Below are 16,636 nucleotides of genomic sequence, written 5' to 3' on the forward strand. Positions count from 1 at the left end.
TTTGGGTATATACCTGGTAATGGGATCACTGGGTTAAATGGTATTTCTAGTTCTAGATCCTTGAGGAATTGCCACATTATCTTTCACAAAGTTTGAACTAGTTTATAGTCCCACCAACAGTGTAAAAGTGTTCCTATTTCTCCACATCCTCTCCAGCACCTGTTGTTTCCTGACTTTTTAATGATCACCATTCTAAATAGTGTGAGATGGTATCTCATTGTGGTTTTGATTTGCATTTCTCTGATGGCCAGTGATGACAAGCATTTTTTCATGTGTCTGTTGGCTGCATAAATGTCTTCTTTTGAGAAGTGTTTGTTCATATCCTTCACCCACTTTTTGATGGGGTTGTTTGATTTTTTTCTTGTAAATTTGTTTAAATTCCTTGTAGATTCTGGATATTAGCCCTTTGTCAAATGAATAGATTGCAAAAATTTTCTCCCATTGTGTAGGTTGCCTGTTCACTCTGATGGTAGTTTCTTTTGCTGTGCAGAAGCTCTTTAGTTTAATTAGATCCCGTTTGTCTATTTTGGCTTTTGTTACCATTGCTTTTGGTGTTTTAGTCATGAAGTCCTTGCCCAGCATGGTGCTCTTTCTTCAGCCCATATCATGTTTCCTTTTGCTAAAAGTTTGCTAAAGACAGCATGTTATTAAAACACTTCTTTGTCCCGTGGCCCCATGAGATCACCCGGGAAGGGTCAGTTAAGCAGTTGGTTGCTCATTAGGCATTTCTCTTTTGGTTATATATGTGCTCAGTACATTTCTAGCCACAGGGGGAAAAAAATCAGGCCATGTTTTCTGTCTTTAAGGAGTCTGCAGTCGCATTGGAAGACGCAGAGATAAAAAAATGCTTAGAGAACAATTAAATTTTTAATCACAGCTATGTGGTAAATGTAGGATTGCCAAAAAAAAAAAAAAAAAAAGAAAGAAAAGAAAAAGGAAGGATAGCATAGGCTGGAATAATTGGAGCATAAGCAGGGTGGTATGCAAGTGGATGTGGAGAGATGGATAGAGATGGAAAGATGGATGAGACATAGGAGGATGAAAAAAGTTTTTTCTACCAGTGAAAGCAATTAGAACCGGAAAAGGGAGTATTCTGGGCCAGTTTCAGAGATTGGGGTAGTGGTGAAATGGTGGAGGGAGTGAGGAATGCATGTATGCATATATATATGTTTCTTTTATCTCTTTTGTTCTTTTTGACTTTTCCCTTTGACATGAAGGTATAATTTAAAGTGAGATTAAGAAAGAAAAAATTGCCACTTTTTCTTGCACCTATACTTAATGTATTTTTAATTTATTTATTTTACCAACCAGTTTTTGAAGGCAGAGGATGAAAGTAACCAACTCTCAAAATATTATTTTCAGGACAGTTACTGGTAATTACTGAATACATTGTCTGACTTTCAATTTTAACCAACTCCTCTCCAGAATTAATTTCAGGGATTTTTCTTTTTTCTTAAACAGGTCTCTCTGTCCGAAAATCCACATGAGAAGAAGTTGTATTAATGCAATAAATGTAGAAAAATAAGTACAAGTAAGATTACCACATGAATGTCAGCCTATGAATGTCTACACAGGGGAGAAATGAGACCATGAAGAACCTGTGATTCCCTTTCAGTGTTTCCACAGTGTTGTGAATAATCTCTTTTCTTTACTATGCCGTGAACTTCTAGGAGAAAGTGACTATGTTATGTGCATCTTTACATCCCCAGGGTTGAGTATGTACCTAATTGGCAGAGGTTACTCAAATAATGTTTAGTTGAATGAATAAATGTCTATGTAAATGGAAGTCCAGGCTTCACCCTGTACTAATTAGAGTAATGCTAGTGCTACAACAAGTAAGCCCCTAAATTAAAGTTACTTTGCACAACAAAAGTATAGTTATCACATATAAATAGTCTAATGTAGTGTTCATGGTTGATGGTGGCTTTCCTCTACTTGGTGATTCATGGATCTGGGCTCCTGTCTCGTGGCTGTGCCTTCCCCTAGGTCTTGAGACCACTGCATATGGTTGGCAGGCACAGAAGGGAACATGAAGAATGTCCAAGTGACATATATCACTTCTGTTCACATTCGTATAACTGGAACTAGCCACATGACCTACCTAGGGACAAAGAGGACAGGAACATATGGTCCTTGACTGGACAGTTTCCTCAAAGAGACCACTGAACATATGGATGAGATACATGGATTTTAGTGACAGCTAATCATTTCTTCCACATCCAACCTTTAGCACTTCCTACCTGTGTGATCTCAGGCAAGTTCATAGCTTCTCTAAGTTTCTGTTTTCTTACTTATAAATGGGGATGATATAATCCTGTGTGGATATTGTAAATATTAGATGATACAGTGTATTCGAAGTATCCAGCAGTAGGGCTTAGCATATGCTTAATATGTAAGACCTGTTATAATATTGTTACTTTCCGTATTTTGATTCAGTTAAGATACTTAAGACACTTTAATGTGTTAACATTTATTTTTCTTTAACCATGATCATATCACATGCAAAGTTAGGGCAATCCAAAGAGAACATGTAGTTTCTTGTCTTAAGGTGGAAGAAGTGGAGACTTTTAGATTAATACTCCTACTGGGGCCATGGCACATACTAAGGGTAAGGTAAGGTATGGTACCCATTTGGTAGTGTGGACTTTAGATAAAAATCACAACTTTCATTAAACAAAAATTTAAAATAAATGGAAAATTTTATTTTAGTTTCATTAGGTACATGTGCAGGTTAGTTACATGGGTATATTGGATGGCATTGAGGTTTGGGTTACAAATTATCCCCTCAGCCAGGTAGTGAGCTTAGTATCCAATGGATAGCTTTTCAGCCCTTCCACCTCCTTCCCCTCTCTCCCCTCTATAGTAGTCCCCAGTGTCTATTGTTCCCATCTTTATGCCAATGAGTACCTAGTGTTTAGCTTCCACTTATAAGTAACAACGTGCAGTATTTGGTTTTCTGTTGCTGCATTAATTTGCTTATGATAATGGCCTCCAACTGCATCCAAGTTGCTGTAAAGAACATGATTTCATTCTCTTTTATGGCTGTATAGTATTCCATGGTGTATATGTACCACATTTTCTTCATCCAAACCACTGATGCGCACCTAGGTTGATTCTATGTCTTTGCCATTGTGGATAGTGCTGTGATGAACATAGAGGAGCATTTGTCTTCTAGGTAGAAAGATTAATGTCTTTTGGATATATACCCAGTAATGGGATTGCTGGGCCAAATGGTAGTTGTGTTTTAAGTTCTTTGAAAAATCTCCAAACTTCTTTCCACAGTAGATAAACTAATTTACGTTCTCACCAGTAGTGTGTAAGCATTCCCTTTCCTCTGAAGCCTCACCAGCATCTCATTTTTTTACTTTTTTATAATTGCAATTCTGACTGGTGTGAGATGGTATCTCATTGTGTTTTTGCTTTATATTTCTTTGATGATTAGTGATGTGGACCATTTTGTCATGTGATTGTTGACTACTTGTATGTCTTCTATTGAGATGTGTTTGTTCCTGTCTTTTGTTCACTTTTTAATGGGGTAGTTTTTTGCTTGCTGAATTGTTTAAGTTCCTTATAGGTTCTGGATATTAGATCTTTGTCAGATACATAGTTTGCTACTATTTTCTCCCATTCTGTAGGTTTTCTGTTTGTACTGTTGGTATTTTTTTTTTCTGTGCAGAAGCGCTTTAGTTTAATTAGGTACCACTTATTTGTTTTTGTTTTTGTTGCAATTGCTTTTGAGGAATTAGTCATAAGTTCTTTCCCAAGGCCAATGTCCAGAATGGTGTTTCCTATTTTCTTGTAGGATTCTTACAGTTTGAGATTTCACATTTAAATCTTCAATTCTTCTTGAGCTAATTTTTGTTTATGGTAAAAGGTAGGGGTCCATGTTCATTCTTCTGCATATGGCTAGCCAGCTATCCCAGCACCATTTATGGAATAGGGTGTTCTTTCTCCATTGCTTATTTTTGTTGATGTTGTTGAAGATCAGATGGGTGTGGGTATGTAGCTTTAATTCTGGGTTCTGTATTCTATTCCATTGGTCTATGTGTCTGTTATTGTACCAGTACCATGTTGTTTTGGTTATTGTAGCCTTATGGTATAGTTTGAAGTCAGATAATGTGATTCCTCCAGTTTTGTTATTTTTGCTTAGAATATCTTTGGTCATTCAGGCTCTTTTTTTGTTCCATATGAATTTTAGAATAGTTTTTTCTAATTCTTTGAAAAATGACATTGGTCATTTGGTAAGAATAGTGTTGAATCTGTAGATTGCTTTGGGCAGCAGGGACATTTTAATGATATTGATTCTTCTAGTCCATGAGCATAGAATGGTTTTCCATTATGTCATCTGTGATTTCTTTCAGCAGTGATTTGTAGCTTTTATAGAGATCTTTCACTTCCTTGGTTAGATGTATTCTTAGACAATTTATTTTCTGTGTGTGTGGCTATTGTAAATGGGATTACATTCTTGATTTGGCTCTCAGCTTCAACATTATGGGTGTATAGAAATGCTGCTGATTTTTGTACATTGTTTTTGTAACCTGAAATTTTACAGAGGTCAATTATCAGTTCAAGGAGGTTTTTGGCAGAGTTGTTAGAGTTTTTTAGGTATAGAATTATACTGTCAATGAAGAGAGATAGTTTGACTTCTTTTTTGTATTTGGATGCCGTTTATTTACTTCTCTTGCTGGATTGCTCTGGCTAGGACTTCCAATATTGTGTCGAATGGGAGTTGTGAGAGTGAACATTCTTGTAAAAAGAATAATTTTCTTTTGAAAATTTACTGCAGATCTGCTAAGAGAAATTACATATTATCACTGTGAAAGGTTGATTGTCTTGTAGGCTTACCCCATCCTAGTGGAGCTAGATGGATTGGAATTATTACAAACTTGTCTCATAAACCAAAGGGAATAAGAACCAGGACACTGGGGAAAGGAGATCAAAGGAATGTAAGGGCTCTGGGTCATGGGAAAAGAAGAGAAGGAAAGGGAAGGGAGAAGTAAGGAAAGCAAATGGAGCTGTGATGGGCCACTGAGATTTTCCTTTCAGAATTGAATTACTCAGTCTCCAGCTGCTAACAGTGCATTGGCTGCTGAAGGCTCACAGCTGAGTCCTCTCTCAGAAGTAGCCCTTGCTTGAAGGGAGCTGCTTAGCCCAAGGTTACAACCCTTCTGTAATCAAGTTGGCACTGCCAGGACTCATTGTAGGCATTACTGAAGGGCCATCCTGGCTTGGTAGTTCGTTGTGGAGTTGGCTGAAGCTTCTGTTGCAATCAGGTGCAACTTCTCCTTCTGCCCAGGCCTGTTCCTCTTACCTTTCACAGCTGTGGTTCTTCAAGCACTTCTCTATAAAGTTCCTGAATGCAAATCTCCATCTTAGAATCTGTTTCCTGGAGAACTGGACCTATGAGAATAGAGAAGGGAAAGGAAGAGAAGGGAAAGTAAGGAAAGTAAAAGGAAGGGGCAAGAACCCAAAGGAGAGGGAATTTTTCCCTGTGGACCATCATATGCGATCATTCCTGAAGGCATCTAAATTGAAAGATCCCTTCCTGTTAACCTCCAGGAAAGTTACTCAGTATAGTTAGACAAACGACTCCAACTTGAAGTAAAGGACTCTTTGCACCTTCTTCTGGATTCCCTTGATGTGCTTGCTCAGCTAACACTGAGATTATTTAATGATGGATGATTCTGCTCACCTTCCACTATAAGGGCTAGTACTGGGTTTAGGTAGTAATTCTGTATATAGAGTCTGCTTCATTACAAAATCTGTTTTCTCCATCCTCTCACTGCTCTGCGCCACAGTCGAACTTAACCAGCTCTGCTCCGAACAGAACAGCACTGTGTGTGCAGAAGAAAATGTATTTGTTAGAAGAAAAGGGAAAAAGTCTACTTATAGCTTCTACAGTGAGGAGCTTTCACTAAGAGGCTTTATGCTTCTTTCTCCTGCTAGTAGGATATGGAAGTGGGTTTCATGTCTTCCATACCAAGCATACAGCGGGCCTGCAAAAGTTAAATTTTAAAATAAATTATACTGGCCCTGTAATCAGTGTGGCCTTACTAGCTGGGGTGGGAGGGATTCGCTGGAAACATGACTCTGAGACTGGGGAAGGTGGGGCCCCATGAACTACAAATCCACATCCTCATACATGTCTGCTTAAAACCATTCATCTTCAGGCATTCTCAGTTAGCTTTATCTATTTGCTGCCATTTATGAACTTGTTTCCTAACAAGAGCTCCCGCTTGAAGGATACCATTAATATTCTACCATTTGCTTCTATTTCAAGAAATTCTGTTTTCTTTGTGGGTTTGCCACTATGAGATTCAATTTCCCTGATAGATGTGTGTTTTCTGGCCTCCCTTGTGTGATTAATTCAGAGGAAGCATTTATCTGTTGTGATCTAAATGTGTATTTGTTTTACCCTGAACCAACAAGACAATTACAAATGTTGTCTTGCCTGCAACCATAGGCTTAGAAATGCAGTTGTCACAATGAAAGCCACAAAGCATATGACTTCTGGGCTCTGTGCTGACACTTGACTAGCTGAATACATGCAGAAGCCAGAAAGTGGAAAATTTATTACTGGCGATGATGAATGATTTTCTGCCCTGCAGAACTGGCAATGGACTTTGCTTGGACATTAATTGGACCCAGAGTTGTTCCTGTAAGTATGCAGAGTAACATGACTGTCTCACTTCCCTACAATACTATATGCCTGAGGAAACTCCAACAATATTAATTGTGTGGAAGTGCCCTGACTTCTCCCACCTGCCTCAGGGTTCTCATGGACTCTAAAAGCTCTGATGGGGCCCAGCATCTGAGACAGACTCTGAGATTGAATGGAACTTGAGCAAGTAGCTCATCCTGTGTTGAGGACCTGGGATAGGGCTGTTCTCACAAAGGAAAATTCAGGGATGGAGCAGCAACACTGATATCCTGGGGAAGGTGGGGCCCCATGGACTACAAATCCATATCCTCCTACGTATCTGCTTAAAACCCAGTAGTCCTCTGCTGTCATTTGCTTAACATTCGTAACAAATTCTTTACCGCTCTCAGGGCCAGGCCAAATAAAGTTATGAAGGCAAAGATGATAATGAAAAATATTGGTGACTGTCCCATCTTTGTTATTAAAGCTGAAAAAAGATATGACTTAGATGGTACCCTTCATAGTGACAACCCTGAGTATCTAATGCTGTCTTGAGATGGTTCCTCAGGGAGCAGTTTTATGTCATTTTCTTGTAACTGTCACTCTAATGTGCTGAAGGGAAGTTTTATTGTCATTTGCATATTCTGAAAGTTTACTGAATGTTAAAAACGTGTGCCTGAGAAATAGCTTGTCTTGATATATTTAGGAATTTGGATTTTTTTTTTTTCCTGATTGGAAATGCCACAAACCTGGCTGCTACACTGATCATTTATTTAGTGTAGCTTTATGTGGAGTTAGTCCAAAGACTTAGGATTTAAAAAGGTATGCTTTTAAAAGTCATGATTCCCATTCGCAGTAAAATAAAGGAGTCATACATGTAAGAAAATACTTGGAGTCTAGAATTCCCAGTATGACGCTATGTATTAAGTGCTCTAAGAGCAGGGAAGAAAGTGAAGGGGAGCATTGACCATGTTAGCTTGAGGTATTTTCACAGTGGGAGTGGCATTTGAAGTAGTTTTTGAAGGAATAACTAGGAGTTTGGAGGATGAAGAAAGATAGCAAAGACCACTCCAGACAAGGGATAAAGTATGAAAAGGCAGGAGATACAACACAGCGGGGGGATGTTTGTGGATTTGAAAAGTGTTCTGTGGCCAAGAAGGTACACAGAGATTGTAAAGAAGCTGTGCATGATTGCCTGAGGGATTTACAACAGGCACGTGGGGCCTTGGGAGGTTTTTAGGCAGGAGAATGAGGGTGAGCAATAGTCAAATACTACACAGAATAAGGTGACTGCACCTTTAAGAACCACCAGTGAGGGACTTGAACCACCAGTGAGGAGCAAGAAGGGAGGTGTGAGGTCTTAACTTCCTGATTCACTGGGTTCCTGCAGGCTCCAGGGTTCTTCCTGTCCTGGTATAGAAGGTATGGTTCTACTGTCAGCATTGGAGAGAGGAGCTTTTTAGATCACAGGAAAGGATGTATGATGACGGGAGCTGTTCCTGTAAGCTTAGCTTAGTTTATGCCTTTTTCTTTTGAGATTGTGTTAAGCACTTAATACCTGGCAATAAAATATTGTTTTGCTTAAACCAGCTATCATAGTGTCTGTCATCTGCAACTGGACCCAAACTGATATAGCATCCCACCAGGCCTGCAGGCTGAGCTAGGAAGCCAAGAAAGAGACAGCTGAGTTTTGTCAGACTTGATGAGTGGGAGAGTAGATTCAGTGGGGAGTAGGAACCAGGGCACAAATGCAAGTGGAGATGGCTCATAGGCAGGCAGGAAGACAAGTGAAACTAGGTGGAGACAGAGCTGGGGAGGGTGGGAATGCCTCCTGGCACTGGGAGTCTTTGTGAAGATAAGGGTTGCTTTCACTGGATGTCAATAGGTGAGGCATACCTTGGCATTAATAAGGAAAACATGCCAACAGTTTTGTGAACCCCCCAATATGCTATTGCTGTGATAACATTTAAATCTGATCATGGAGGGCAGTAAAGCATGATTGAAAAATTAAATGAACGTATTTTATTTATTTTATTTTGAGACAGGGTCTTACTCTGTCACTGAAGCTGGAGTGCAGTGACACAATCATGGCTCACTGCAGTGTTGACCTCCCCAGACTCAGATGGTCCTCCCACCTTAGCCTCCCAAGTAGCTGGGAGTACAGGTGCACACCCCCATGCCTGGATAATTTTTTTGTATTTTTTTTTTTGTAGAGGCAGAGTTTTGCCATGTTGCCCAGGCTGCTCTTCAACTCCTGAGCTCAAGTGATCCACCTGCCTTGGCCTCCCAGTCTGAAGTGCTAGGATTACAGGCAGGAACCACAATGCCCAGCCCTTCTTTTAGACATTTAATAAAAATTTTTTTGTTATGTGATGAGGAATAGAAAACAACAAAGCTGCAGAGAGATGCTAGTTTGCTAGTGTGCTAGCAGTTGCTAGATTCACTCACCAAGTCCATCCTCAACAAGCTGACTGATCTTTGCAAGACATGGCCCTTTAAGGTTCACTTGCATTTGAAACCACAAATGTTAAATTTATAAATACTAATGATCTGTATTTTGTATGTTAGTTGTAGGCTTGATTTTTAGTTAAACTAATAGATTTGAAAGTAAATCTGTCAGACAAATACTTTTCTTTTTAAGTGCTTCGTATGTTGGTTGGAAGCTTGTTATTTAACAAATACCTGATAACTAAATTATTAGTCATATAACCTTAATAGTCTATGGATCAAATTGAAGTCATTTCATTATTCATGTTTCATTTACAAAGTGGCTATTTTTTGCCTCGAGTATTTCAGATTTTCCTTAGTTTCCCTCATTTAAAGCTAACAAAGTTCTGGATTTGTGTAGATAGCAAATATTTCTTCTAGAATTTGGTCAGATAATTAGAAAGTAGACATAGTGCCTCTGTCCTTCCGGTTGCATTTTATATTTGAGTAGTTTATCAGAAATTACAAATTGAAGACTGATGGTGGTTCTAAATGTGTTTTGTTTGCATGACTTCTGTATGATGCTTGAATTAGTTGCCAACAATAAAAATTGAGAGAGCTTACCAGAAAGCCCAGGTTTCCCAGCAACCTGGGTGCTCATCTGGCTGGAGCTGAGTAGCCCTGATCCCATTGGAAGGGACATGGCACGCCCCCTCCAGGTGGCCCCAGCCTGTGCGCTGCCCATTTCCCTCATTTGCATTGCCTGCCTGACTCCTATGGGCATTCAAGTTTATGACCCAAGTTATGGCTTATGATTGAATAAATAAAAATTGTCACCTATAACTGGAATACAGGGTCCTCTGAAAAATCATGATGTTAAGAGTATCCAACTATTGGTTATTAAAACTGTATTTGTAATGTATTCTTCCTTGTGAAAAAAATTTTTTTTTCAATTCATGGTCTGAGCTATGCAGAGTTTGAAGATTCACCAGGTATAACCTATAGTATATTACCATTATCCTTTTTATTCAGTATTCACTGAGCACCAACTTGGAAAAATAAATTTTGTAATCAGGGCATTTATTTGTCTGGTCCCTCCTGTGATCCTCCAAATTGCTTATTTATTCCATCATTTAGGCTTCTCTATCTTCGCCGTGTTCTTGGGGGACCTGGTTCTGCTCTATTTCCTTCTCTTTTCTCCAGTGCGTTGTTTGGTGCACTAATATGTGTATCATCTTTTTTCTCATTCTTTTGCTTGAAAAATATATCCTTTAGTAATGAAGTGCATGCCTAGAAAATAAGCATAAGCCAATAGCCACTATTATGGTAAAATATTCAAAGAAAGCCAATATAGCTCCTGTAATTTACATTTAAAAATTAAATGTATCTATGCATTCATTTATTCAGCAGATACTTGTTGAGTACCTAATGTGTGCCTGATGGTTCTAGATCTGAAGAGTGCCATAGTAAATAAAAGAGAACAAGATCTAACCACATCCTAGTTGGGAGACAGGCAGTGAATGAGCATATTGCAGTGTCATGTCAGGCAGTGACAGTGCCATGAAGAACCATGATGCAGGGTAAGGTGATGGAGTCACATGGGTGTTCCCTTAGGTGGGCTCGGAAGGTAAGGCAACATTTGAGCAGAGACCTGAATGAAGTAAGGGGATGAGGCATGTGGATATTTATTGGATGCTTTCCTGGCTGTGGGAACAGATCTTACAAGGGCCCTGAGAAAGGATGTTCATGGTGTTTTCTGGAAGATCCTGAAGGCCAGTGTGGCTGGAATTTAAGTAGGATTTGTAGGCTATGTAGCCCATGAAAATGACTGGGTTTTACTTTAATTCTGATGGGAAATCAGATAAAGTATGTTTGTTTGTTCATTTAAAAGGTATGATATGCTGAGGAGCAGAGCAGGCCATGGAGAATGCCTGACCAGTGGTGGGATTATTCCTGAAATCACATTCAGGTCCCATATGATTGACGTGGTACACAGCTTGACTATAACTATGGCCAGTTGTTCTGTTCCTGCCCTAACAGTGCCTCCAGGCTCTTTCCCTTCTCCTTGACCACCCCTAACTCCCTCCTGCTGGTGCAGGGTATTCCTTAGAGAGTGTAACACAGTACAAAAGCATTGCATGCAGGCTTGTCATACATTTGTGATTTGTGATGTACTTGCATTGGTGCTCATTTGAGTCCTCTGGGAGAACATGGATTCCAGGAACAATGAATATGTGATCTAAGTAATATGAATATCTGAATGTTCACTCAGGGATGCATCTGCATTTATTGGAACTGACAGCAGAAGTCCTGGCTTGGCAGCATTCTGTTCAAAATCCTCCAGGTTCACATTTGAATGGGTATGCATTTATTCAGGTGCATCCATTAGGAAAGGTAATTTTGATAGAAAAAGTAATTTGTGATACCCCTTGACCAAATGGCAAAAGCATTTACTTTCCCATACTCCAAAGCATCTCAGTAATGATGTAACTGTTTGGAATTACCATTCTCATGTTAAGGACTTTATTACTTTTCCTCTTGTAATGCCTTATCAGAAGGACACTGATTTACCTGTTCTTCTAGTAGAGAAGGTGGTCCACCATTAACTTCTAACTAAAACCCACTGATAAGTGTTCCCATGTCAAATGTTCATTTTCATCTTAAGTTAGAAAGCTTATTATAGTTTTGATTTGTTCCTGTTTTCACTTTGGCGTGATTTTTAACTCCAAGTAATACTGCAGCAAGGTTCAGAACGTTACCTCATCTGCTGTTTCTCTGCCCCTTAGTCACAATACTCCAGGCATCCTGGCTTTCTTGTTTCCAGTCTCAGTTTTTGAACTTGCTGTTTGCCTGAGCACTCTTTTACAACATGTCCGCATGACTCTGTCCCTCACTTCCTAAAAGTTTCTGCTCAAAGTTTAGCTTATGATTGAAGCCTTTTCTGACCATCTTTTGTTAAATGCTCCACCTATCTCAAACGCAAGGCCTGACACCGATCTCTTTTATTCTGCATTACTTTTTTCTGTAGCATTTATCACCCCCAGCGTGCTGTTTATCCGCTTGGTTACTTGCTTATTGCCTCCCTCACTGGACTATGAGCTCCATGAGAGCAAGAACTTTGTTGTGATCATTGCTCTCTCCCTAGTTCCTAGAACAGTGTTCCTCACAAAGGAGTCACTCAATAGTCTTAAAAATGAACTATAATCGCCGGGTGTGGTGGCTCATGCCTGTAATCCCAGCACTTTGGGAGGCCAAGGTGGGTGGATCACCTGAGATCAGGAGTTCGAGACTAGCCTGGCCAACAGGGTGAAACCCTGTCTCTATGAAAAATACAAAAATTAGTCAGGGGTGGTGACACATGCCTGTAATCCCATCTACTCAGGAGGCTGAGGAAGGAGAATCACTTGAACCCAGGAAATGGAGGTTGCCGTGAGCCAAGGTTGCACCATTGCACTCCAGCCTGGGTGATAGAGTGAGACTCCATATCAAACAAACAAACAAAAAAAGAATTACGCTGATAAATGGCTGATGAAGTCAAGGTCAAGTTCTAGACCTGTGTTAGTAGCATATTTTTACCAAATGAGCTACTTTCCATGGAGTAGCTCCATCAAAAGCCCAAAATTAGTAATCCTTCTAGCCAAGTGTTTGTACAGGCCATTTTTCTTTGGATATTGGGCTGATTTTTCTTAGGAAAGAGGAATTTGCAAGTGTTGGTCCTTACTAACAGACTATGTTGCACTGGGTCTCTGAATCCTTATTCTTCAAAGTGTGGTCCATGGGAGCCATCTTATTGCTATTGCCTGGGAGCTTGTTAGAAATGCAGGATATCAAGGCCCACCCAACCTACTTAATCTGAAATTGCACTTTAATGTAGGCGATTCCTATGCATAACGTTTGAGAAGGACAGTGCTAAATCACCTGACTTTGACCTAGAAATCAGAAGAGATCTTCTTTTTCATTTAACTGTTTTGGAAATTATCATTAGTAAAGGGGCTAACTTAAATACTTGATATTCTTATTTTTCTTTTCTTTTTAAGTTGAAAGCAAAATGGATTTTGAGTTCGTCACTTAATCCCTCCTTAAATTCCTTTTCTCTATGAGGAGCAGTGGTCTAAAGTATTTGTGTGTGTATATATGTGTGCAGTATGCCTTCCAGACCCAAGCCAGAGCAGATTTGTGGATATCTTCAGTCCCACGTTCCCCCTCCATTTCCTAACTAGAGTTTTCTAGGATGCTGTATAGCCACAGATGGAGAAATTGACTTTCTCAGGAAAATGGTGGTAGCATTCTATTTGAAGAGAGTCGTCCAATGCCCTCATTCCCAGAAAGAATCCCAACTGATGTATTAGTTGGATTGGAAAAAAAAAATTAGTTACTTAAGCCCTTACTCTTGTGTCAGATACTATCATATGTGCTTATAAATTTATCTAACAATAACTTGGTAAGATGAAAGTGATGCTATTTTCATCCTCATTTAAAAGTTGTGGAAACCAACTCTTGAAAGGGATCAGACATTTGTCAAGTTCATACAGTTACTAAGTAAAGAAGCTGGGATTGCAACCCAGGTGGTCTGGTCCTAGGGCACGAGGCTTCACTATTTTTTGAGGGAAGATCTTGCAATTTTACTACTACCTGTTAGAGAGAAATATGGATTAAAAGTTGGTAGAAGGCAATTGCAGGCACTTCAATGGGACTCATTTGAAAGGCAAAAGTATAAAATACTGAATTTTGATCTGAATCATCAAGCATTATTTATTCCCTTTGAGGCTCATGGTTTAACCTTTTGTTATGCAAAGCTGCCAGTGTGATTTTTCCAATGCAGAAACTGTCCAGAATGATTAACAAGTTGTATTTATTATTCACTGTTACTATACTAACAAGGAGAATAACTTGAGATTGTTAAAATTGCTCTCAAACCACCTTCAGGCAATCATTAGCATGCATGCAAGAGGAGGCTGCCCAAAATAGTAATTCCAGTGACTTGATGAGGGGAAGGGGAGGGGAGTGGGAGAAGGAACCAACGTGTGTTTAACACTTTTTATGTGTGAGGCCTGTGCTGGTGTCTTACAAACGTTATCTTATTTAATCTTCACAACACATGAATTAGGTAGTATTATTTCCTCTGGTTTACAAAAGAGAAAAGAACGAGGTTTGGAGCTAACTACTAACCGATGGAGGCAGGATTCCATATGGATTACCTAACCTCAAAGCTCATCTGTTTCCCAACTTAGCATTTTGAAGAAAAACAAGGAAATATTTTAACAGAAACAGATCAACATATTTATTTTTAAAATAAACATTTCCCCACTCTAGTTAAAATAATGCTGTTCTCTTTCTCTCCAAGCTCAGGTTAGTTAACAATGGCAATAGAAGTAAATTAAAAAAAAGAAAAAAAAGATTAGTGGTTTCCAAAGAGATCATTGACTGCCTAAAAAATACAAAAGTAGTAAAAAATGGATATATCTGTATTCAGATACATTATCTATTACATGTCCAGGTCTAATAAATTACCTGTTTGTTCACTTTATTTGAAGGAGGGGTCGGCTTTGCGTGAAAATATAAATATATACATGGCTTCAGCTACTTCCCCAGCATCGTACTCCATGGCTTGTGTGCGTTGATTTGTGTGGTAAACGCAGGTGGCAGGAAGTCTACCCAAAGTCTTCATTCTAGGGATTTCCTTTGCTGGATGCAGTGGCCCTAATGCTGGCGAATTCTCCAAATTAAAAATCCACACTGATTTTACCTGTCCTTGTTCTGATTTCCTACAAAGACAAAACAGATTTTGATTCAAATAGCCTAACTGTCCCTATAAAGCAGAATTTCTCGACATATTTCCAGGCGTGTTGAAAGTCTGCAAAGGAGAGGAGAATCTCTTTTCACTTCAAAATGCATACTGTTTTTCACATTCCAAAAGGAAGGCAGCTGGGGCTCTCAGTCACCGTGGAAGCAGGCTGGCTTTCTGCATTTTTGCAAAATGGCTTTTATAGCCTTTAATGAGGCGGCAGCCCCAGAAATTGCTAGAGAATCAGCATATTGAATGTCTTTCCCCTATTCCCAGTTCAAGTGGCTTCTCCAGGTTAAAATTAAGGACTTCCTGGAAGTCCTCAAGACGACTCATTCTTATGCTGCATCTTCATGTGGCCTTCCTTATACAGGGATCTTACATTCTAGTAATTTGGGGCATCAGTTTTGAATGTGGAGTTATCAAAGCGTACAGACTGATCATTTTAATTTGAATAACCCTTGCAGTGTCTGGTAAAGGTTGAAAAGGGAGGGCAATCATGTCTCCTGTGCTTTTTCCCTATCCTGGGCTTCTTAAAATCCGTCCAGTTATTCTCTAGTGACAGTATTTTTCAGCTTCCTGAGGCAGCCAGCAAAACTCTGATGTAAAAGGATTTGTCATTCTGATTCTAGTCGAAATGAAGCATTTTGTACAGTACATGAAAAAATATAGAAGTCTTTTCAGTGGATGAACAGCCTATTATCCATAGCAAAACTACAGTGTTTTATGTCTGTCTGAGAATTACTGATTACAGCAACAGCCCAGGCAGGAAGCAACGAAGCTGCTGCTGAATTGTTGTGGCCTGAAAATAGATGGGAGCTTTATTTATTTATTTATTTTTAGAACACTTTCAATTGGTGCCATGGTCTCCATTTTCTAAAGTATAAATAAGATCTTTGGTTAGAAATCCTGAGGGTAAAAGGCAGCTACATAAATGCAGGAGAAATTCTATGACTGCCTGATCAATTTTGGAGTTGGAAGGGAATGATGGATAACTGATTCATTCCACTAATGACAAAGCTTGCCTCTTTTGAAACCTGTTTACCTTCATCGGATGATCTATCAGCATTTCCCAGCTGTGTCTGTGACAACCAATTTGAAGGGAAGATCAGTACCATTATGACTAATATGTCTTGATTTGGGGGAAGAAAACAAAAGTCTTTTATGGAGACTTACTACAGCTTCAGTATTCAAACATCATGACCACCAAGGTTCGGGCTTGTCTTTTTGTTCCTTGATACAAAAATGCTAAGTACGGGAGAGAAAGACAAGAAAAAAGATTGTATCACGGAAAGCGTTGTTTGATATTCTGAGAAATTTGTAGTAATCATAATTACATGGAGCGCTTCATATTCTTGCACTCAGGGACTGCTTCATGGGCTCACGACCTGTGTGGTCACACAGAGCTGACTTTCAGAAGGTTGCACTTGGTTTAATGCTCTGCTGTTGTCTTCTTAAAATAGTTGATCATTTTTGAACAAGGGATGCTCCATGTTTATTTTGCACTAAGCTCCACAAATTATGTAGACAGTCTCGCTCGTAGTTTAGAATTAAAAGATGGGTAATGTGAGGACTCTGACCAAATGTTCCAATCTCTAGTTGATTACCAGTTGAGATTGCTTTCCTTTTTCATTCTTGTTCTGTTTTTCTCCTTTTGTTCTTTCCATATAGAGAGAAAATTTGTATAATGTATAGTTGAGATAGTTTGAGCTGTGTTCATTCCTCATTTACTTGCTGTATGACCTTGAGCAAGTGACTTTATTTCCCTAAGCCTTCGTTTAATT

The sequence above is a fragment of the Trachypithecus francoisi genome, unplaced genomic scaffold (genome assembly GCF_009764315.1).
Source record: "Trachypithecus francoisi isolate TF-2019V2 unplaced genomic scaffold, Tfra_2.0 Lachesis_group1, whole genome shotgun sequence".
Classification (NCBI taxonomy): domain Eukaryota; kingdom Metazoa; phylum Chordata; class Mammalia; order Primates; family Cercopithecidae; genus Trachypithecus; species Trachypithecus francoisi.